At 37.3% G+C, this 25574-nt stretch overlaps 1 protein-coding gene across 1 annotated transcript in view; it reads right to left on the bottom strand.

The window, feature by feature from the left end:
- Positions 1 to 25574, bottom strand: part of LOC149798536 (uncharacterized) — a 106536-nt gene that overhangs the window by 16753 nt on the left and 64209 nt on the right. The gene's annotated exons all lie outside the window — the stretch shown is intronic.

Raw genomic sequence — 25574 nt, 5'->3', positions numbered from 1 at the left:
ACCATTTTCCAAAATACGCACACACTTGCAACGTGACCAAAAATCTCTACTTCTTTATTTGTGGATATCCCACAGACCCGTCCAAGCATATATAGCTGATTAAGAACGTCCAGAATATCCCCTCAATTCTTCAGAAATATCAAAGCTTTTATGCTTACTTTCCCCTCTTCCACCTTGATTAGTGTTTAGGTATGTTCCAGAAACGAAAAAAGAAACAGAAATGATTTTGAAAAAAAAGAACTTTAAATTGAGGTTCCTCTCTGTTTATACATTTTGATTTTCATGTTGTTGGTGCAGGGCAGATTACATCCGCATACCTTCTCAAAGTGAGAGACATTTCTACACAAGTCATTGCCTTCGTAAATTCGGTTTTATTGGTTAGTCATCGTTAATCTTTAATTTTATTGTTTGATACATTTATTTTTGATGGAAGATTTAAGGCTTTCTATTGTTGTAACGGTATTTATGTCGTTTAGTCTGTTGCTGAAATTATTTATAGCAAAGTGCTTAAGTTTGTTCAGTATTTTATTTCAAACCCTACAAAGGATACCAAGTTTGTCAATTAATCAATCAATTAAAGGATTTAAGTCGCCTACGCAACTAGTACTTTCGCGACTGGTTAAATCTCGAAGGTCGAGATTTTTAATTGATCGGTACTGTAGGAATGGAGCCACTACAGTCCCGCTTTTATGTGCGAATGTCGCACTTTTTAATTCATGAACATGTCCGGCCGAGGAAAGGAGACAAGGGGCCAGCGGGACTCAAGTCCGGTTGTACTAGTGGACAGAAATCTATTCCAATGGTGTGTTTGTCTTGAAAGAGGGTTGAAACTCTAAGTTACACGGACGTGAAGGAAAACACCCCCTCTGTTACTACAGTTAGCTGTCGTCGTGTTCATTCTAATCATGCTTGCCGTATATCTTTGTGTTTTAGAGATCATATTTCTTCTTAAGTAAATACACGCATCAATTGACAGACAGTCTGGGTCATCATCCTTGAGGTTCACTGTACTTCAGTTTATTTACTTCATAAAAACCCCAGAGTCACAATTTTTAAAAACAAAAACAAAAAACAAACAAAAAACCATGCCATTCAAAACTCTAACACTTCTGTCTCCATTGATGTGAGTGTGCTTGTCAAAAAGTTTGAGTGAGATTAAAAACGTTTGTCAGTTTCAAAACGAGAGTCAATACTGTAGCCGTTTAATAATTGATGTGGGAAGAAGAAATGGTACATTACGCAACAAAGGGATTGTAAGTATACACTCCAGTCTGTCTACACTGCAATGGAAACAACGCTCTTGCGTTGGAATCATTTTGCCACACTACCTTAGAAAAAAACAATGCACCAGTCATCATAAACGATTTAATTGGCTATACTTAATTTCTTACCGCGTTTGCTTCGAATTGACTTCAGTAGCTTTTCGCACAGTGACAAGGTCAGACATTTTATTATTATTTTTTTTTTCTGCGGATGGCCGCTACACTACTTGCCCTGAATATTCAACCAAACAATGTGTTACACATTTACACATTGTAAGTGACTTCATTGGATAACCGATATTTTCCACCGCCTTAGCTTCAAATTGGTTTCAGTTGTTATTCGCACGGCGAGATGATTAGACGCGTTTTTCTGTACCTGACCACTAGTCACTTTTCAAACAATAAAACTAACACACAAACGATCACGCCATGGGCGACTCATGAAAATTATATTAGTCTTATTACGAAATACATCACGTCTTGTTTGGATGAACTATTCTGTTATCACTTTTTAATCACATGAGTCTTCAGTTCACTCTTGTGATATTTTTTAATGGTGTATTTTTTATGGATGTGATTATGTTATGTTCTATATGTTCTTTTATGTTTTCAATGATTTTTCTTTATATCTATATTTTAATTTAGATTCATGGACTATGTAGTCTGAAATAAAGAATTCTTATCTTATTTTACGTAAGTGGAATGAGTGTTTCTTTGAAACTTTCATAAGTAAAATATACCATAAAAACAAACGAACATGTGATATTTTTTAAAGTAGGAAATAGATTCTCTCTCACTCTCACTGTCTTCATCGTTGTATTTTTGAGTTATACCCTAATGGAATATGTTCCCGTTTGAAGATACCTCTCCAAAATTGTGGTCAGTAGTCACCATAATTACGCGAACTGTTCCGTTTGTCATGTCATTGTTTTCAAAAGTTTACATTCTAAAAAATTGTAGAACTAATTTTTTTCTTCCATCAGTAAATCTTTGGATGAAATAAAAGCTTGAGCTTGTACAATTCAGGTATCTTAACTTTATCCTATTTTGGCACTGCAATATGTCACGGAATGTTTTTTTCTAACATTAGAAATACAGTTTTCAGAAAAGAAACAATCACACGGCTTTTTCTACAATGACTCAAGTGGCATTGCACTGTATAACCCTGCATATGGTTAACTCTGAATTCTATAGCCAAAACATGGGTTCATAAAAAAATGTAACAGTGTTCGTCCAATAGTCTCTCAGTTTAGACTGTCGATAGAACAAGACGCGTTTTGGTGCTGCTGTTGTTGTTTTCTCGCCCTTAGATTTGGGAAAATTTTGCAACATTCTTGGTAGCGTGTGCTGCGAAAAACAGGACATCTTAAATTTGGGATATACAGGAAAATGTTAAGCAATCAGTCGACAATAAATATCACACTACCTTTTTATGAAATTGATGAATGAATGAAAACAATGAACATTTCTCACATAGAATGTGCGATTGTCTCAATACCTTTGTCCCATAATACCGCAAAAATAACAGACCCAAACATGGTGTCTTACGTTTTTTTTTCTCCCTTCCAAATTTGGACAAAACGTTGAAAAATGCAGCATGCTTTTGCAGAGTTCACAAGCAGTTGCTCTGCAATTAGTGAATATGGAAAGAAACAATGTATTGTTCCTCACTTACCAATGAACTTTCACATTTTTATATTTGAGATGTGCTCCAGCTTGGGCTAAACACAGCTTATGATATTCATAAAAGCCTATGCCGCCATACCTTGACACCATATCAATAATATCTCGCTCATACAAGTCTAGCTCTGGGCGCCTATCGGGATGCGCTTGACATAGGATACTCTTGTAACGCCAAATGCTTGAATAAATTGCGGCGAAGTGACAAAAGAGTTCAAGCGAGGGTCAGTGTTTTCTTTCGAAGATGTAGATGGGTCCCATGTGGTCCGACATAAGAATGGATTAAGAGGGAGGACAGGTTAACGTCGTTACCTACCTGAATTTGTTTACGCAGATTCGGACGCACTCCACGAAAGGCAAGGATTCCGCCGCGTATCCATAGGTCGTTTTAATGAAATTGGCTCTTGTCGATGAAACGATTCTGAGATTATGTTGGGACCATCACTGAATTGATGGAAGTTGTCTTCTCCTTGCGCTGCATTGTTGTCCAAGACGGGAACATCCATCAGCAATGATTCTGCTTTCCCTAAAGAATAGCCTGCCAGATTGGTCCATAATTCCTTCGTATCAATATACCTAGAGCAAATAAAGGAGCGAACACTCTCAGCTAAAGTAGTCATCGTATTTTGCAACGCCAACGCCGTCCTCAACAATCGCGTCACTGTCAAAACATTAGGCTCTGTTAAAGGCACATCCGGTCGCGCATGAGCGAAATTATCTGTTCTGAGAGCCGACAGACTACCATTTTCAATGTTGTTGAACGTTCCAGGAATAAACGAATTAGATGAGATTTCCTTAATTTCGGGCTGAAATTAATGCTTCGACCGTAAAGTTCTTCACTAAGCTTAACCAGAGACCAAATCTTCAGTAATGACACGTCATAGTTGACCGTTGATGGCGATCATCGGCGAGAAATAGGGTCGTCTCTATTATTATGGCGACCTCTTTGATTCCTGTTAGCCATGTTGTTAACATCTTCTAAGTGTGAACTAATAACGGAAACAGTCACAACAGAAATGTGAAATCAACTCAACGTAGATCACAAACTGTAAGATGAGCAGACAATTTGTTTAAACGATACTAAAAACCACCAGATTCAAATCCAGCACAAATCCATACAAATAGTGGATACTGAGTCTCAAAACACGTTGTATGTACTTTAGAAAAGCCAGGAAAGAGAGTCTTCATGATCATGCGATGCTACTTAAAGATTATCTATTTTGGTTGGCTCTCTAGATTCAACTGCCAATGCCAACCAACAGAATACGTTCTGAGCATGCACACAACAAGCCAAGAAAACAGAATGGAGTGTGACTTTTTCTGAACTTGTTACCGCTGGTGAATTACGCACACTTTTGATCGCACTTGCATCGCTGCAAGTGTAGTAAAGTTGGCCGATGAAAACAGCTTGGTGGTCCGCCCACAAACAACTCATTTGAACTTTTTGCAGGCACTGGCGCCACTTGACATAATATTTAACTTCCTGTCGGCCTTGTAGAATCGGCCAATGAAGCAATTCGATCAAGAATCAATTGTTGACCGGCAAAGACACTAAAATTTATATACGAGCCAATGAGCCCACACACGAGAATGTCATCGCGATAAAATCTCCGATTCAATCAATTCTAGATCGACTGCAAAGATTTGTTTCCTCTAGCAGCATCAAAAGCGGTTACTCTACCATCAACATAAACTATGCTACCTGGGGTTGGTAAAATCATTAATGAAGCCGCTCAACAATGATTGTCAGATTGAGTGATTGTAAATCAAGCAAATGGGAAATGGACTACGATTAGGGATATGAGTAGTGAAGCCACCAAAGTCATCATGCAAAAGGTATTATTAGACAAGATCAATAACGTATAAATAATGACTCGGTTCGAAGATATATCTGGTCCTACATTTGATATGAGCGCGCCTCTTTTAAGTATACGAGATTTTCAGTATTATTCATACCCAGCTTGAGACCCCAATCAATTACAAAAAATTTGAAAGTACAGTCACGTCTGTACTTTTCGTTCAATGTGAGGCATTCTTGTTAAATGATGGAAAACTAGTACGTGCCAACAGTGGTAACAATTACGATGCCAATGTCGAACTTAGATTTGTTAGCAATATAATCATGGCTTTATTTAACAGTGCACGTTAATCCATCGATGGAAAGGAAATCGAAAACATTGTTATACGAGAACGTCTGGCCCAATAAGGATCTTTTTTAAACATTCAACTGATAAAGCAGATAGTAGACCCTTTAAATTTGATCAAATTGCACGGGATTCTATTGTGGACACATAACCTGCTGGCATGAATACCAGACTCTTTGATGTCTAGTCCCAACCCAACTTTCAATAATGGATTTGCACAGCGTCATTGTTGATTCATTAAGGTTTTCGTGTGCAATTCCCCTCAGTCACACATTTGGGTCTTTTGAAGAAATATTCTCAAGGTTATTTTGAAGCCATATACACATTCACCTTATTCGGTAAAACAACGTCAGCTATGCCGTTTGCCCCACATATAGTACTGATGGAAAAGTTGAATTGTCAGTATTGACTTTGTTGATGCCTGGTCAAACTCTTTCACTGACTAAATGATCAGGTTTGTTATCGTTTATGCAATTTCGAACTGTCGTCAGCGCTGTCGTTTCTCGCACATACCTCAGACGCACACCCAACAACTGGTATTATGAGACAGTTTACATGGCAGATAAGTATTCATCATGGACTTACCGCATCAGCACTTGTGTTTTTGGCGTTTCAAAATGTAACGCGTGATAATAACCAAGAGCATAACAATATATTATGGCTCATAGGGTCTAGCACTACCAGTTGAAATTATTAATTATTTCATTAAGGTCACTAGCAACCTACGCGGACGACAACCACTGTTTTATTCCACCGAGCGAGTACAAACTCCGTTGGATGATCCCATATGCGGTCATCTTATTGTTGAAGCGCTGCGTGCGCTTAAATGTTTACCAACTCCTCAATTATGTATCGATTCCACATTAAAGTACGTTTAATGCAATGCAAAATGTCTATTAACATTTACAGATGATTCTCAGCCCGAAGACACTGGGTAGATGTGGATGTGAGCAGGTTTACCACTAAAATGAATTGACTGAGTCTACTGTTGTTGTTGACGTTTATCCAGGTGAACTTTAGGTATTTGAAGATCATAGTGCTAAACTTAAAAAGGCCTAATGCTTACATTCAATACATTGTTGTCAAGTTGAAAGGCACTGTCGCAAAGAAAAAGGCTGAAATCAATGGAATCGAGGATGCTGGTATGTCGACTGCTTATATCAGTGAGCAGCAGGGAAGTTATACAGACCAGGTGGCTCAGATAAAATTAACCCTCCCACCAAACATTTCTCCGTAGAAGCCTCAGATTTCAAAAATAAACCCTCCTGCGCAAATTAATCCGCAAAATTTCAACCCAAAGTGCATTTTCAGGCATAAAAAAAAACAGCATTTTTTTGGGGGGGGGTATTGTAAAATTTGTTTGTGATTGTAAATTCGGACTGCGGATATTAATTTTATTTCACAATAAAACAATATAGTTGAAAATAAGATGAGTCGAAAAGTTAGCACAGTTGGAGAGCCTCAATCTGCTAGATTAGCGCGAGATCAATTAGCGGCATTAAAGAAGCTAATTCCGACAAAACGATTATTTAAGAGAAATGTTCGTGGTTACGAAGATATGCAACATGGAATTTCAGAAACTTCGGCAAAATGGTTGAAGCCAGTGACCGGAACAATTGAGCAGGTTGTATATGGCGACGAAAAAGATCCAGATGCTAGAAAACGTGGAATTTTTCCTATGTTGAAAGGTATTGAGGATCAATCACGAACATTACCCGAGCGATTAGCAATAGCAGCAGCGGCGCAACAACTTGCAATTACTGATGGAGGAAAACCTGGAGGAGGACAACCGGGAGGAAGAAAAATCTCAATGATAAAAGGGAAGTTTAATATCGATAATTTAAGAGAAAATTTCACCGATGAGGGATGGGAAATAATATCGCAGCCCCTCTCGACATTGTATAATATAGATGAGATTGGCCAATTTGCGGAGGAATATTTTAGTAGTCGAACTGAATTTTTGACTGCAGTGGGGAAAAAAAGATATGCAACTCGCGATAATTGGTATGATATGGTATATAAAATTTACACACAAACAACATCAATAAGTAAGACAGCGGATCCGCGTTACAGAAGATTTTTAGAAACGGCAAGAGATACACAAAGATATAATAAGCAAGAAGCGGAAGAAAGAAAACAACTGGAGAAAGAAAGAAAACAACAGGAAAAAGAAAGAAAACAACAGGAGAAGAAGGAAAAAACTAAAAAACGAGGGAGAAAAGAAACATCACAGGAAGATATTCAACCACAGGAGCCAATATTTCAACCAGAGGAATTAGGAGCTAGACCAAAAGAAAGAACTCCACCTCAGAAAAAGGAAAGAAAACCAAAAAAGAAAAAAGATCAGAGTGATGAACCGATAATTGTACCCGAATATAAATCATCACCGGCTAGTATTGTGTTTAAAATTGATCCTAGTGTAACAGCGGATAATTATTTGAATACAAGCAGGTTGTATTTACTTGGTAACTATGATTCAGTAGTTCAAATGGCTGCGGATGATTCTACGGAAAATAAAAGATTCTTTTTGCGAAAAGAAATTGATGTTGATAAAGTTAACACACTTGATTGGTATGCGATGATGTATTTTGGTAGTTTAGGAAAACCAGTAAGATATTCTGATGAAGATTTTGGGAAATTTTCATTGGATGTTGGTAATTACAGAATAAAGTTATTAGATGGAAAAGCAAGAGCATCAACTTTAATAACACCTAAAAAAGATAGTCCTGAAAAGTTTAGTCCTAAAAAATTTTATAATCCCACAGAGGAACTTATTTCTAAATTAACATACCCCCCGCGTGTAAAATCACTTGAAGAAGTTTCTATTTTACAACCATATGCTCCTCTTGAAAAGGCTGCTATAAGCCCATATCTTACTATAAAGGATAAATATCCTAAACAAGATAGTCCTATAGGGGATTTGCCACCGAAGTCATCGTCGTCAGGGTTATCGTCGTCAGGGACATCTTCATCGCCGTCAGACGAAATATTTTACTCAACGCCATTGGAATCTCCAGAAACAAAAAAAACAGGAAGTGGATATTCAGTTTGTCCCGACAGTGTTGTCAATGATGTATCTCGCCTCGAAGTATTAATCGGAGGAAAGCGAGCCGGAAATAACTCCCGTGAGATAGTCAACGAAGCATCAGATATTTGTCAGCGATTATTCCGTGGTGGTATCATCGATTCTCACATTTATAAAGAGTTTGTCGATGAACTCATCGATTAAATCAATACAATTGAAATAACATGATTGTTCATAAACATCAACGCAGACCTAATCAGGTCCGCATAGTAAACTCTCGATTGCCAGTATACAAATATATTCACGGCAATGGATTTGGCGATATCATTGGAAGTCTTGTCACGCGAGTAATACCTAAAATTGGACCAATGGTAAAACAACTAGGATTAAAAGCAATAGGAAAGATAGGTGAGACTGCTGTTTCTGGTATCGGTAATTTGGCCAGTAAAGGCTTCAACGCTATCAAAGATAAAATATTAAGTTTAGTACGTAAAAAGCAACCCGTCAAATTACCCATTACCAGCGAAATGCCACCCGAAGTCAGTAAGGCCATAAATGATGCGGCAAATAAAAAAATAAATGATCTAGCACAGGAAGCTGCTATAACAAATCTAGCACAGGAAGTTGCTAAGACAAATCTAGCGCAGGATGTTGCTAGGACAAATCTAGCAAATACAAGTTTTGTTTCAGGCGATGGTCTTCGTTTTAGACGATATTATTAATAATAAATGTTCTCACAAGTGTCAAATGAAGTATTTGACATGGATGAACCAGTAGGTAGGGATACATCAGTGCGAGATTTCCAGTATTTCTCGTACGACACAGTTACACCAAATACTGATAATCGCCTGGAAATTCAAGTTCACGATACAACAAGATATTTTCTTCCATCTGAGGCATATATCGAAGTTACCGGTGAAATTACTAGAGATGACGGCGTTACTCTCTATGGAGCAGATTTTAGAGTCGGATTTGTTAATAACGGTATTATGGCATTATTCAAGAGCGCCACTTACATGATTGATGGAAAAGAGATTGAGTCAATTACCAATGATGTTGATTTAGCAACAACGATAATAGGTCTAGCGAGATACTCGGATGATTTTACCAGATCAGCTGGTCCGGGTATGATGTTTGCCAAAGATAATTCTGATCGTCCCGATAATAGACCGCTTGATATCGGACAACCTAGAGATCGCGCCGCCCCCCCAGTCCTTATTAATACTGTCCAAGATCTTCCCCTCGGCACTAATCCTGATTATAATCTTGGATTTGCCACGAGAAAATCCATGTTGTGGGATATACGTAGAAAATTCTCTTGTGCTATTCCGTTATCTCATATATTTGGATTTTGCAGGCATTTTAGAAAAGTTATTTACGGAGCAAAGCATACCGTAACATTTATTAGAAAAGCAGATAGTAATGATGCTATTTGGCGAGAAGGTGATATCAATTACCAAACGAACGTGGTAGGTGCAAATGATCACACGAATCATGGAGGTAGGGTAAAATTACTAAAATTTACCTTGTGGATGCCAGCGATAACTCCATCATTAATCGTGGAAGAAAAATTATTATCATTTATGAATCAAGGTGGTAAATCTATCATGTCATGGCTAACAACAACAACAGATTCCACAACTACTGATATTGATGGTGATTTTACTTGGCGCATTGCATCGCAGCAAGGTACCTCTGCGCCACGTCATATTTTTGTCGCTTTTTTGCATACACGAAGATATCATCAATTATATAGCCACATGATATTCGATAATATCAGCGCAACAAACGTGTCACTGAGAGTAAATGGCCAACAGGAGCCATCCGAGGAAATATCCATCAATTTTGAAAATTATTCGACAGCTCGCGCATATCATCGATTGTTAAGTTTCATGGGTCGCGATCAAAATATCGATACTGGATTGCAAATATCACAACTAGATTTTAATAAACTTTATCCTATTTATTACTTTTCCTTGGAACATCTCGATTTGATAAAGCAATCCGTCGTCGATATTCATTTCAAAGCTAGAATTCGAACAGGAAATAATTTATATAAGGTATTCGCAGTAATTCTCAGTGATAGAACAATGTTCCTGGAAGGCATCAGCGGTAGAATGAGAGTTATCGATGCACCCGTAGAGAACATGTAATAAATTCTAAATTTAGATTAAGTGATTATTAATATGCCATACGATCACGTCAGCGTAACTCTGACCCCCGGTCAGGTGAAAAAACTTCATGCAGCAACAACAGCACGACGAGGTTTAAGTTTAACCTTAAAAAGTAATCAACTTCACGGTGGACCTAACAAACTATCGTTAACTAAAAATCAACACGGACATTTCACCAGAGCCAGATCAGCAAATACTGGTATTCGCCTAAATCTCTCAATAGGAGCAATCAGAGATATGATCAAAGTAGGTGGTATTTTTCCTTTATTCGCCGCTATTCCAGGATTAATAGCTGCAGCGGCCCCCATGATTGCAAAGGCAGTAGGATTAGGTGCACTTGGTGGGATAGGTTCCGCATTAGGAAGGAAGGTCGTCGGAGGAAGATATCGCAAAAAAAAGGGAGGGATATTCCCTCTTCTCCCCCTTATCACAAAATTATTGCAGCCGCAACAAGGATCAGGCCTTTATCTAAGACGACCCCCGTACGGATCCGGTCTAAGTCGAGCCTACCAGCCTCAAATTTAGATTTAATAAGTGAAGCAAAAAAAAAGAAAATAAAATTTTTCAGAGGCGTATTTATGCGAGATCAACTACCGGATAAACCAAATCCTACCGAGACAGGAATAATAAACCTCGATAAAAATTCCGGCCCTGGCACTCACTGGGTTGCTTACGCGATTAATCCTCGCGAAGTTATTTACTTCGACTCATACGGATTAGCACCGCCAAATGAATTTATCAAATACGTGTCAAAACTAAAACTTCCGGTTTGGTATTCAACACTTCCAACACAAACATTAGCAGATCCACCAATATGCGGTCCAGAGTCAATTAACGTCCTTGATGCAATTTCAAAATCATCCAATCCTTATCGCAAAATTTTATTTGAATATACCGTAGATAAATATCATGGTTGACATTTACGGTAGATCTCTCTTCAGAAAAGAAAAAAAGGGAGCAGTCGACATCGATACATCAAAGTTTGCAACCAAGAGCGATATTAATAATCTTCTATCATTGTCAGAAGTTGATCCTGGTGAAGTTGCTGTTTTTCAAAATACCGAAGGGCGATTACAAACTAGCAACGTTAAAATAACTGATATAATCAAGCGAGACGAATACCGCGATCACATTAGTCAATTTACTCGCCAATCGGAGATGGTATTAAAATCTATTGCTGATATCGCCGATATTATAGCAAAGTTACCCCTGAAGGCCGATAAAGCATTACACGACGATCTTCAGGATAGAATGACAAAAAGACTTAATAGGCTAAATAACGACCTTAAAAAACTTGACGATGTTTTAGATAAATTTAGCAAAAAATTTGACGAGAATATAAAAACATCCAGTGATACTTCCTCCGCCGCAAACGAACTAGCAAATAAGAAAGCCGATCAAGCATCACATGACGATCTTAGCGAGAAAATAAAAAAAATCAACGAGGAAATTACTAATATTCTTGCCGAAATTAACGAAGTAAATATCTCGATGAGTCAGAAAATCGATAAAACATCAATCGACGATCTCAACAAAAAAATAAAAAAAATCAACGAGGAAATTACTAATATTCTTGCCGAAATTAACGAAGTAAATATCTCGATGGGTCAGAAACCATCCATCGACGATCTCAACAAAAAAATCAACGAGGAAATTATTAAACTCGGTAATGTTGTTGTTCCTGAATTTACCAAGGGGATTAACGTGATGCAAGGACAAATAAAATCCATCAACGATGAAATTAACGCGGTACGTGAATTGGTGCGTCAAAAGTTAGATACATCAACGTACGACGAAAAAATTCGAGATTTAAACACGAAACTTCTTGCTGCAACAGCAAAGATTGACCAATCCGTCGATAAAACTGGTCACGCCACTGACGTAAAACAATTAGGTAGGGAAATTATCGAAACAACCACAAAAATTAACAATATCAACACAAAAATATCATCGTTGGATATCCCAATATTGAAGAAATTACATATACCAAATAAATTGATAGATGTAATTACACAATTCGATCCAACATTTGTGTTAATCATAAATGATTCTATCTGGACACCCGATAATGATTCTTTTGAATTTACCGCGCCAATTGCTGGCATATATCGAGCACATATTATCTCCGATATAAAATTTAAGGTACAACCGGATCAGAATAATAAAATTTATGAATTCTGCCCTGGATTTTTTATTATTATTTCGTTAAGTGAATATAGCAAAACAACATTCACGCTAGAACCGCCAGACAGATCAATATTCACGCCAAGAACCAGTATGGGAATTGTGCATTATTCTATAATGTTCGAATATTTATCCGAACATACGCCATATTATCTGCAATTGTTATCGTAAGATACTAATAAATGACCGCATCGGATTACCGCTACAATCAGGCGCGATCATGGCAGGATTCGTTGCGAAAACAACTTGACGATTATCAGATAAAAATAAATAAATACCAGCGCAAATTAGTTATCATTGATGTTGCAGTGTACGCGGTATCTGCTGTGGTCGCTGGTGCAGGAATAATTTTATCCGCGGTAACAATGATAGCGCCAATCGTTGCAACAATAATAATCTCGTCAACAACAACAATTGCCGGTGTTCTTAATATCATCGCGAAAAAAATATCATCGTGCACAAGTGAGAAATTATCATCATACAAAAATAAACTTGCTAAGATCAATGATGCGTACTCGAAGTTATCATTGTTACTTTCTGAAAGTCTCAACGATGGTATTATATCCGATCTAGAATTTTCTTCAATGATTAGTATTTACTCGGAGATTGAACAAATGAATATTAATAATGTCCGAGTTAGCCAAGATCGTGACAAACACGACGCCGCCGACAACAACGTTAATATCGCTAAGTTCAACGAAACCCGAGTTTAGTATTAATTTCTCAACACCAATTAGCGTTAATGAAATTGCGTTAACACAATTGCGCGTCTACAATAGCTGGCCTAATGTTAGATCAAAATCATTCGGTAATTTGATGTCAAATAATTCACTAGTTTTTGCAAATAAGAATAAACCCGATGGAACGCCGGATTGGATCGTTGTTGGTATACCAACGGGCAGTTATGAAATTGATCAGCTGAATAATGAGTTTACCACTAGAATATCAAATTTAACCGGCGATGCTAATCCGGGAATAAAGATATCTGCGCACGAACCAACATTGTCATCGATCATCGAAGTAAAATCGCCGTATATTGTTGATATTTACCAATCGTCGATTAGAACCGTATTAGGTTGGCCCGAGGTTGCACCTCTAGCAGAACCAAAGAAATCGGATGTTATTATTCCAGGTTGGTATGATGAAACCCTTCCAGAAATACCGGAACCAAAAAAGGAAGATTTTACAACCGACGAAGGATGGTATGGAGATATCAAACACAAGCCTCTGATCCACAGCGCCATCAATCTCATGAATAACCACAAATTTAACCTAGTAATGTTCGCTTTCACTTTTATTAACGAAAGAATTCTCTCATGGCTGCCTCTTCCTAAAATCCCCCCAGATGTGAAAATCTTCGACGCTACCCACATTAACAGGATAATAGCCCCCATAGACGGTATCTTGGTAAGAAGAACCCTCGACGAGTTTATTCAAGAACACGAATTACAATTAAATTTATTGCGCGGATCATTTCATGAATGCATCCTAAATAAATCTGGTTCATGTAGCGAAATTATAAAGCACGTGAAAATTTTAAATCAACTTGCGAATGATATTGAATATTATCATGATATGTTTATTCAGGCGATAGTCGACGATATATCAATTGCCGAGTATGTTCTTCCTATTAGCAAATTCGAGTTGATCAAGAACTCGGGTGAGAAACAAAAATTCATGAGAGTATTCGACTTAATCGAGGAAACACTGCCAAATTTCAAATTCCCCAATTCTGATTTTGATGCGATGAGAAAATCCGTCACTGATACCATTGATGATTTATTTCCAAAATTACATGCTTCATGGACCAAAAAAATATATTCAGAATTGATTCTTAAACACAACAATGATCCTTCCAAACTCGGACGACATATATCGCCGGGTATCGTTAATATAACGGAAGTTATCGCGATTTATCTTCACGCGGATGTTGTCGAGGGTAGCTATAATGTTGATTCGTCAATGTCGAATCAAGCGAATCAGGGATTTGTATTGTATTCATTTTCACCTAGCGCATCTCCCGGTTATTTGATAATAAAAGAACCAATGAATCCGTTTTACCTGCGATGTCATAATCGATTATTGACAAGAATAAATTTCAAACTAACGGATCAGAAAGGAAATTTACTTGATATACGAGGAGAAACTGTAAGTATCAATCTTTTGGTGAAATCATAGATTTTTAAATCGCAAGTGAGATTTTCCAAATCTGTCTCCGTGGGAAAAAATGGGCGAAAAAAATAAATAAAATCCAGGGAAAATTTCAAAATTAATCTTTTTTTTTTGTTTTGCGGAGATATTCAATTATTCTTCGTCACTCTCCGAATCAAATATTATTGGTACATAGGAGAATTTGATCCACGAATCAGCATCATAAGAAAATGTTGCGTTGTATTTTCCTTCTGCCACTCGTTTTACTGAATGCGAGTCAATAACGAAATATTTTGCTGCTGCAGACATCGATGTAAACGCGATTTCCTCACCTGTTGCCTGATTTACTGATTTAACAGTCCTCGAATAATTAGGAAATCCACGGTTATTACCAAATCTTGAATTTTCACTCTGGGTTACCGCGCGCAGATTGGAAAGTTTATTGTTAAGTTTATTACCGTCAATGTGGTCGATAACAAGTCCGATCTCTATTGGTCCTTTGTAGCATTCGAACACAAATCTATGATTCGAATAACATTCTGTTCTTTCATTTCTTTTATGGACTGTAAATTTGAGATATCCCGAATTACAAATACTACCAACACGTTTCTTTGTTTTGATGTTTCTGACATTACCATCCTCAGATGCTTCGTAACCTTCGATGATGGGATGCGATTTATACTCGCATGTGATTTTCATTGTGGGAATCGCTGATTTCATTTCCATATATGATATTCTCTTTGTTTAAATCGAAATTTGCTTTGAAACGATTAATATAATCTTCTTCGCATTTTATTACCGAGGAGGATCTTTTTTCATAATATCTCCGTAACTCACGATATTTTTTCCCTCCACAGGAGAAACATAATCTTGTTTTTCCTCGAATACCAACTTGGCAAACTAAACATCGTTGTGGTCCTTTGTTGCCTCGTCGAATTTCGTATATGTGAGCACCACAGTATTCGCCTCTGCAGGATTTATCACATGATTTTGTTGATCCAACTGTTATCCATTTGCATTGCATATTATAATTTAGATATTTGTCTAAAATATAATAATGGATTTATTTGATCTTGATGAGGCAGAATATATCATTCCTGAAGTTGATAGTGCGAAGAAGGAATTTTTTGATGATGGAGCGATTCATGTTTGGTCGACATGGAAAACTAACTTTGTTGATGCTACGATGAATTTGGAGCGAGCGAAAAAGATAATCGAACATATAAAAAACTCACACAAAGAAGAGAGATTTATTTTCGGAATAAAATTTATTGCACAAATACCCGATGACATTTGGATTATTCGTGATAAACGAGATCCGGTACGCGGCGGTAAGAAAAATGTTGTTCTTGATAAAAATTCGAAACCGGGATTGTTATTGGGGATTGATGGTCCTTATTATGCTAGGGCGTATCCTTCTAGTGCTGTTGTTTATGGAATTTATCGGCTGAATAATAATCCTGATGTGAAAAATCTACCTGCGATGAGGGAATCTCCGATGATAAATTGTGTAGCTGAGCGAGTTATCGAACATATGAGGAATGCCCGTCGTGGATCTGGTCTAACTCAATTGAGATTGGATAAAATTAATTCATGGGCAAAGACAGTTGCTGATGGCGCATCAATTGACGATGTTGCTGCGTTAAGTAAGAAACTTAAATTTCCTATTACGGTTAAAACACTATCGGGAGAAATATTATATTCATCGCCGTATAATTCTCGAGGAACACCAATCGAAATTGTTGATCATAATTCACATGCGTGGAGTCAGTCGGTAATGATATTTCCGCGAGATCGTGTTGTTAAGTTTTATCCCGTGGAATCTGGGAATGACAATTCTGATGCAATGTTTAGATATATCAAACTATTAGCCAAGTCCGATCCAATATCGATTTGGTTATTTTCTAGCGAAGAAAGATACGATCAATTTATCTTACCACGCGGAGATATTTACCGAGATGAAATATTGCATGAATCGATGAAAAATATCGCGGAGAAGTATTCGTCAAATCCAGATCAGTTACTGACAAATTGCTTTACTGTTCCGTCTGTTGCTGCTCACGCTGCTAGAGAAAGAAATTCGTGGAAACCTACAAGAAATGAATTTCTCAATGATATTCAACTTAGCTGTATCGAATACGGCCATGGAGGATTATGGAATACCAAATACTATTTCGAAGATATGATTTCCGTTGATATGAGCGCATGCTATCCTGGAAGTTTTCTCGGATATGGCGATTGTGCAAATTACTTTGTTAAATTTGGCCATCCCACCAACGAGATGACGAGAGTGGCAATTAACGGACCGTTACCCGATTTTGTAATGACAGGATTCGCTCATGTTACTTCATTCGAACTTGCTGAAAATTTGCATAAAATTTGTTATATTTGGTTTGGTCGGCATTTATCTCAGCGAAGATGGGTCCCTACGGTATTGTTGAGATATATGCTGGATTCGTCGATGTTAATATCACTGACGGTAAGTGAAGCAATTATATCGTATAGAAAGCAGACCGAGGTGTGGTTGCCGACAGATTGTGAGAACGCGAAAGATATTGGAAGAAAAATAATTGGTAAATTTACTCAAGGAGGATCAGTTGATCATAAGCATAGACACGCTAGGTTATTTATCAATGATGCCGAGATGGATTTTATTATTGCTGATACAGTGTCGCGTGGAATATTTTGCAACAGAGAAAATATTATTATTGATGGAACGAAGTTAGGTACAGTGATCACTTATCTCGATGGAGAATCCGCGCAGTATACTCATTTAAGATCATCAATGCTCGCTTATGTGAGTATTAATTTGCTGTCAATGATAAATAAATTTTCTGATATCGCGGTAAGGGTTGCAACGGATTCATTTTATATCAATAAGAAATTTCAATATAGATTGGAAAATTTAATCACCGATGGTTCCTGGGGAACTTGGAGAATAAAAAACGAGGATATTCTAGATTATTGTGAGGACGCGGATGTGGAAGATTGCGATAAATTTCATAAAGATAAATGCGATGAAGTATCAACAGCAGTATCAGTGTTCGATCCAATTTCACGAAACAAATTCGTTTACCTAAATGGTCCTGGCGGTAGCGGTAAAACAACACGAGCGATAAACTTATTTTCAAAATCTGATATGATCGTGTTGACTCCAACTCACAGGTTAGCGCGAGAAATAAAACAGCGTGGCGTTAGTTCTTGTACTTATCATAGTTATTTCAAGTACAGCGGTGGATTGTGGGATCCGGCTCGAATGGGAAATAAATATATCAACAAGATTATAATATTTGATGAAATTTGCACGGTAAATTTAGTTGTGTTAAAATTATTCCTGGGTTGGCTAGAAGAAAAAAATACCGCTGTAATAATGTGCGGAGATCACGGCCAACCTGATCCTATTGATGGTGAATCTCCTCACAGGTGGCTTAGAAAATTTGTGGATTATTATGAAGAGATTGATGCTGATTATAGATCTAATGATAATTTACTAACTGAGTTTAAAAAAATGATTCGATTGCAACCTAATAAATTTCAATGTGATGTGATGAGAAAAATAATTGACGAAACTTCGATGGATAATTTTCTAAATTTGTGGCGTCCAGATCATTTGATCGTTGCTAGCAGAAAAATTATTCGTGATAATATTCAAGAAATACTATTCAAACTTCACTGTGAGAAATTTCCAACATTGCAGGTGCCGTTGTGTTATAGGCCAACTGATACTAGGAAACAAAATATCAATGTTATTTTGCCATGTGGAGAAGAAAAAATATTAGTTTTGAATGATATTATTTTCGTTGATATTAATCTTGTCAATGATGCAATAAACGCAGAAAGATCGCCATGGAAACTCGGATACGCAGCAACGATACATTCATCACAAGGATTAACAGTAGATGGTCAAGTCTGGATTGTCGATGATAGAATTTCCTGGTCAAATTTAGTTTATCTGGCCGTGTCTCGAGTAAGAAAATTATCTCAGTTAGGTAGAATTAAATTTCACATTAACGACGATGGTGGTAATTGAGTATCCTTTGGTATTATTTGTAATTCTTCTTTGGTAAATCCGCGTTGTGGCGCTAGTGAATCTAGAAAATAAATCGCTGGCCTTCCTGATGATCTTGTTACAGCTGATATTTTATGTGTCGTAACACTCCAGTTTGGATCAGTTGCTCTTTTTCTGCCACCCTCGGCTTCTCCTTCCTTATACAAATACCTTACAATAACGCTACCTAGCACAGGTGGAATAGTAGAATCTCGCTTTAGTGGTATTTTTGTCTTTGTAATTGCAATTGCGGGTTTCATTGATATTGTTCGTGTTACTTCGTTATTTAGCGCATTAATCACGTGAGGTAATCTTGTTACCCAATCGCGAGATCGTTTATCTTGGATAAATTCTCTCGCGTACTGATATCCGAATAATCGTTCTGCAAGAGTTTTATTGAATCTCTCAACGATAGCTTGATTGTGATGAACACCTACAATACCGCGACGGATTTTAACATTATTCTTTTTCATCAGTGAAGTAACCGCGCCAAGAAATTCTCGACCTGGATCAACCTGGAGAAGCTTCGGCCATGTCAACGGGGATCGTGAATAAATTTCGCTAAACGCCTTAGCAATATCTGTTGCTGTTTTATTCGATAACGGTTCCGCTTCCTTGTATCTGCTAGCAATATCAACAACCGTCAGAACATATTTGTATGTAACTCCGTCAACGGTATCGTAAGGAAGAAACATAAGATCAGCCTGATGGACTTCATTAGGGACGCTGACAGAGAAACTCGCATATGATATTTTCTTAGGCGGAGGAAGATAAATTTGCCAGACTGCTTGCCTCGATAGCCACGATTCAGCGACAGATTGCTTTACTTTTGCTGCCTTAGCAAGTTTGGCAATTGCTGATTTTCCTCGCCAAAATCCTCGCGGAGAATAATATATTTGCTCCATTATAAATTACCAGCACCTAGTACTAATTTACCTTTCATCGCGCCTTTTATTAACCAAGTTGCCAATTTCTCTTTGAAATTTTTATCAGGAATAGCATCTATTGCGTGAATTAATTTAATATCAGCGAGATGTCTTTGTTGTAAATCTCCGCTGCGATATGCAAGATCGTGATAGTAGCATGCGTTATCGATAGCGTTTACTGGATCCTCGCCAGGATTTGGTTGATTATTATCGTTAAGTCTTATATCTAGCCTTGTACCAGGTCCGCAGTAATTATATCCTGGTAAATGTTTCTCTCCGGGATATTTCGCCCAGGGAGCTCCAGGCAGATTTGTTAAGGAGGTTGCGATGTCTCCTCCGGTTCTACTTTTTTTTTTACAAATCTAAACTTAATTGTCTTGCAAACTTCACATTCTCCCTTGATTGCATTTCTGTTGTTGCGTGTAACGACTTCGATTGGATTTATCGTAACAGTTCGAGTGCGACACTTAACACAATATGAATCCATAATATTCTAATAACATGAATGTAATTGATTTTTCAGCCACGAAAAAACGCGAGCAAGTAAAGCACACCGAAGCATTACCGAATTCGATAAGAATGATAATTATTGGACCATCTGGTTCTGGAAAAACGCAATTGTTGCTAAATTTGATTATGCGATGGCTAAAATGGGATAAATTGTATTTGATTGCACCATCTGTTGATGATCAGCGATGTTATAAAGTACTAAAGGAATTTAGCGATAATACTGAGGATGGCACAATAGAATTTATAACGGACATTAATGAAGCTCCATCAGTGGAAAATTTAGACGGTGATGCTAATAATCTTGTTGTTTTCGATGATGTGATGCTGGATAAACAAACTAACCCAGCTAGGATATTCTCGCGTGGCCGACACAAGAACACAGATGTGATTTACGTGACACAGCGATATACGCAAATTCCGAAGGTTATTAGAGACAATTGTAATATTTTATCAGTTTTTAATGGCGTTGATACTCACACGCTGAGGAATATTCATCAAACTTGGTGCAATGGCGACATGGATATAAATAAGTTTAAAAATTTCTTCAGTCACGCTCAAGCGACTCCACACGGTTTTGTCACGATTAATCTTCATGATCCTCGTAGTAGGTATCGAGTTGGTCTTGATCAAATTTACTCATAAAATTGCAACCCACCATAATTCATTATGGCACACACAAATTTTACAATACCCCCCCCCAAAAAAATGCTGTTTTTTTTTATGCCTGAAAATGCACTTTGGGTTGAAATTTTGCGGATTAATTTGCGCAGGAGGGTTTATTTTTGAAATCTGAGGCTTCTACGGAGAAATGTTTGGTGGGAGGGTTAATTTTATCTGAGCCACCTGGTCTGTATAACTTCCCTGCTGCTATCAGTGAGTATGTTGATGATACTAATGCAACAACGAATCAGTACGTTGATGAACAAATCGTTAACGTTGCCAGAGATGAAATTCAGTTCGAAGGACTCAATGTTTATCCCGACGGGTACTTAACCGTCTTTGGTGTTTGTTGTTAAGATTTGATTTGTATCATTATTTTATACAAATAATCGATTCTGACCGTGGTGATGAAGTTGCGAAATTCACCGACGGAGTGTTGGCGAAATAGGTGTGTTTTTACATGAAAAAGTATTATACCCACCCACCCACCTCCAGAACGCACAATTGTCGTAAATATAAATATTCTCCAAGAAAAGATTTTCTGTAATTATATGACAGTTGTAGCAGTTTAAAAAAAAGAATAAATGGCTGGAATGTGCGTGTGCATATTACACCTTGTCGTTATGAGTCCAGAGTCTGCCTGTCGTGTACTTGTACTACGCGATTGTTTTATTAATAGAAAAACTAAGATGAACCATCAATGTTACCGACGTGGACAAAATAAGCAAGCAGAGCAAAGGCTGCGGAATGAAATCACCAAGAGAACCAGGATGGACGTAAAACATAAACGCGCGTGTTTGGCTGCAGATGATAATTTTGAACTTGCAGCAGCAACAACTGCTGATCTTTGTGCGGATGTAATCAAGGCAAAAACAACCACCATAACTGCGTTAATCTAATTCTTATCGAGGCTACATCGATAATAACCGGTATATCTAGTGGTGCTATGAAATTAGTTGCATTCATGGGTGGAGTCTATTCAGAACTGTTTGTAGAGGCAGAAGTCAGTCTCAACACGATTAGTAAACTGTATTCAGTGGCTGCCAAGGATAAAATAATTAGCGGGGCTGAAGTCGAGACTTTATTGGCGGGAATGGAAAATCACCGACTATTCCGAGCACAAATAAGGAACCGTGGGAATTTATAGACAATAAAGTTGGGTACTTTTGCTTTTAAAACAAAAAAATTATATAAATGGCAAAAATACAAACATATTTTCCTCCACAAACTGTTAAGGAAATACAACGCCTGTATGTTTCTGTTCCTGCAAAAGAAGTCCAGTAACGATATGAAATAAACTCAACCAGATCATATCTGATATGGAATGCTCTTAAATCATGCCCTTAGGTAAACACATCGGATAAAATATACAGCTTACAATTAATAGCATTAAGACTTATGAACAAGGAACTCTAAGTTATGACATATCTTTAATGATAATGGAATGAATGAAATAAAAAAAGAAATAGAAAATATGGTAAAAGGCATATCACACTTCCTCCAGCTTGTGAATATTACAGCGGTATCGTCGCACTTTGTAATAAAAATAGTAGATTATTCTCTGAAACAACGACATGTTGAAGGAGATGCCATAATGATAGCAGAAGAAATTATGGATAATATCAACAGAATACTTGAGTTACAGAATGATGAGGGTTTTCCGTACAATTGGTAACAAAACAGTAGTAGTGACAATGGCAGTTTTGCTTGAACCACTTCGCTTTCATGGAATAACAATGCTAATCATCCACGGATTGCTTACAGTATGTGACTCGCTTGCCAAATCATGGGAATAGAGGCTCCTCTGACGACTATCAGAACCCAGAAAAGGAAAGAAGGCAAAATCCCAATTATGACACTACTACATGCATGCGTATTTACAGCCGATTGAGGATACGTTCAATATACAAGTAAAGTTCCATGTTTATTCAAGAAAATATATTTTTTCAGTTGCTTTGAATTTTCTGTTTCCAAAAGAGCATAAAAAGAGAAAAAAGTTTATATTTATTTGCTGCAAAGTGCACGTCAGTTCTCGACCCTGCATGTACTGCGGACACGGTAGTGAGCCACATATGGCCTCCACTCTGTATTGGAGACGACCGTACTCAGTCCTAAAGCCAGATGGATCGGCCTCTGGAGCCTAATCCACACATATAATCCGTGGACGCATTATGTGCGTTATATCCCGCCATCAGATAGCCGTGATATTCCACATGCCAGTCACCAAAGCAACGATTTATCGCTGGAAGCATAAAGGTGGAAGTCCTCAGCCTACTCCGGCAGACGACACATGGCATGTTATGATCAAAGAGTGCTTCGGCGTTTGTCTGTTTGAAAAGACTTTGATCGTGGTACTCGGCGCCATACATGAATGCATAATTCTCCAGGCCGTCTGTGTAGGTGCCCCATATTGGATCACGTGGAAGGCAAAGCGTGTTGACTGCAGCGCCTGTATGGTCATGCTACGATCCTCTTGCGATACCTATACGCAAACAAAAAACGAAAAAAAAACTCCCAAAAAACAATGGTTATGAATACGTTGTATAATGAGCAAACAAATTGAACGGCTACCAATGGGAAGAACAGACTGGGGTATTCATAGTTAATTTATCTATATCAAATTTAATATCCCGATGTCAGGTTAGGATGATCGCATGTTAGCAAAACGCTTAGTGCTTAAAAAAAATTTGAAATCTACTTAACCAAATGAATCCCACCCATCGAACAGTTACTACAAATTACTAAAATCTAATCACACATTTTACTGACCTGAATAAACTATTTCTGTCTTGATATCGTCAGGGCAGGTTGTTCTTCCCCACCGTGTGTATACAGCGCCACCTGTGCATATTAAAGAGAATAGATGATGGCACCAAACAATTCTAATTTGAATTCTTCATAATGAGTATAATTAAATTAGACCTTAAATATTTTTTTTTAAAAAAATGCTACTCTTAGGAGTGCAATAAATAATTACAACCGGCTTTTTAAATGCTGCATTCACCGTAAGGAAATCTGACATTCGTCCCATGTGGCTAATTCTTGAGGTATCCATAATGTATGTTTAATAATTGTATAAACCTGGTCTAATACAATAAAGTCTTCAACAGTTTCATGTCAACTATATTCAAAGACACATACCCCACTTGCAGGCTTTACGATCAGTACACACTCATTTCCCTTCAAATGTAATTTGATATGAAGTGTGCGAGAAAATTAGATTAAGTACATACATACATACATACATACATACATTGAAATTTTCTTGAGCAATACTCACCAACAACTAATATACCCGTTATATCAGTTATAAATATTAAATACGTCGATTTTATTACATGTTTTGCAACTTCAAATATGATCATTGTATCAGATATAATTCTTGAAATGCATCAATGTTATTAATTTGCAACTATAAACGTACATTATTTCCGACTACAACTATACCCGTTGTAGCAGGTGTAATTCTTGAAACGCAGCAATGTTATTACATTATCTACATGTAAAGAGGGGACCAGAAAATTAAAATTACCATCGTGAGGAGAAGAACAGATAAAGGTAAAATCCCGAACATTGTCAGTTACTTACATTGTCTTCAAATATGTATCAAGAGTGCACGTTTTGTTTACGAGTGTATGGACTTTATCATTAGAAGGAATACGTGTTTGAGTGACACTATTTTTTCTGATTTATCGACCATTAGATTTTCAGAAAACTGGTTATGTGCAATTTATTAGTGACAGAATCGAAATAATTTCAAAACTGAATCTTCTCTTGAAAGGATTAATCTTCGGCAACGAACAATGAAACAGAAAACCCAAGCGAAGATGAGGTATTCAAATTATGGTGTAGGTCAGAGGCTTCCCCTATCCGATTCCAGAGCTATCTAAAGATGAAACCCCATTTACAAGAATATTTTCTACTGGTTTAGTGGATGACTGGTAAATTTAAAGCCCAGCTCAGTAGGTTTTCAAAAGTGCAATAAGAAGACATATTTGTAGTGTGGGGAGGTCTTTCTTGAACAAATACGACAAATACGATAATCATGTGATCTGAATCTTGTATATAATTATTGGACATTATCAGACGACAAGTTGATTAACCGATTCATTACAAATGGCTGTCAGAATAAAAAAGGAATTGCTTGCTTGTCCATTTTAAAGGATTTTTAAACCCTGTACACACAATATCAAGTTTAATAAGAAGAAGCACAAGAAGTTGTAAAGTGAATCATATTGTACTAGTAAACATACTAGTAACAATACTACATGGTTAATTCCCAAACATATGCATTAACAATACCCTATTTCCCACCACTGATTCTGTGATCTCTAAAACCTGATGTAGCAACAATACTAAATAGCCTTCCACCAAACCCATGTAGTAACAATACCCTATTTCTAGGCATTGATTTGTTTTCTTCAAAATCTGATGTAGTAACAATACTACATAGCCTTCCACCAAACCCATGTAGTAACAATACCCTATTTCTAGGCACTGATTTTGTGATCTCCAAAGCCTGATGTAGTAACAATACTACATAGCCTTCCACCAAACCCATGTAGTAACAATACCCTATTTCTAGGGCACTGGTTTTGCGATTTACAAACCTGATGTAGTAACAATACTACATAGCCTTCCACCAAACCCATGTAGTAACAATACCCTATTTCTAGGGCACTGGTTTTGTGATCTCCAAAGCCTGATGTAGTAACAATACTACATGGCTATCCCCCAAACACATGTAGTAACAATACCCTATTTCTAGGCACTGATTTTGTGATCTCCAAAGCCTGATGTAGTAACAATA

The sequence above is a fragment of the Sinohyriopsis cumingii genome, chromosome 5 (genome assembly GCF_028554795.1).
Source record: "Sinohyriopsis cumingii isolate HCF-2022 chromosome 5, ASM2855479v2, whole genome shotgun sequence".
Taxonomy (NCBI): Eukaryota; Metazoa; Mollusca; class Bivalvia; order Unionida; family Unionidae; genus Sinohyriopsis; species Sinohyriopsis cumingii.
This window is presented reverse-complemented; position numbering and strand designations above follow the sequence as displayed.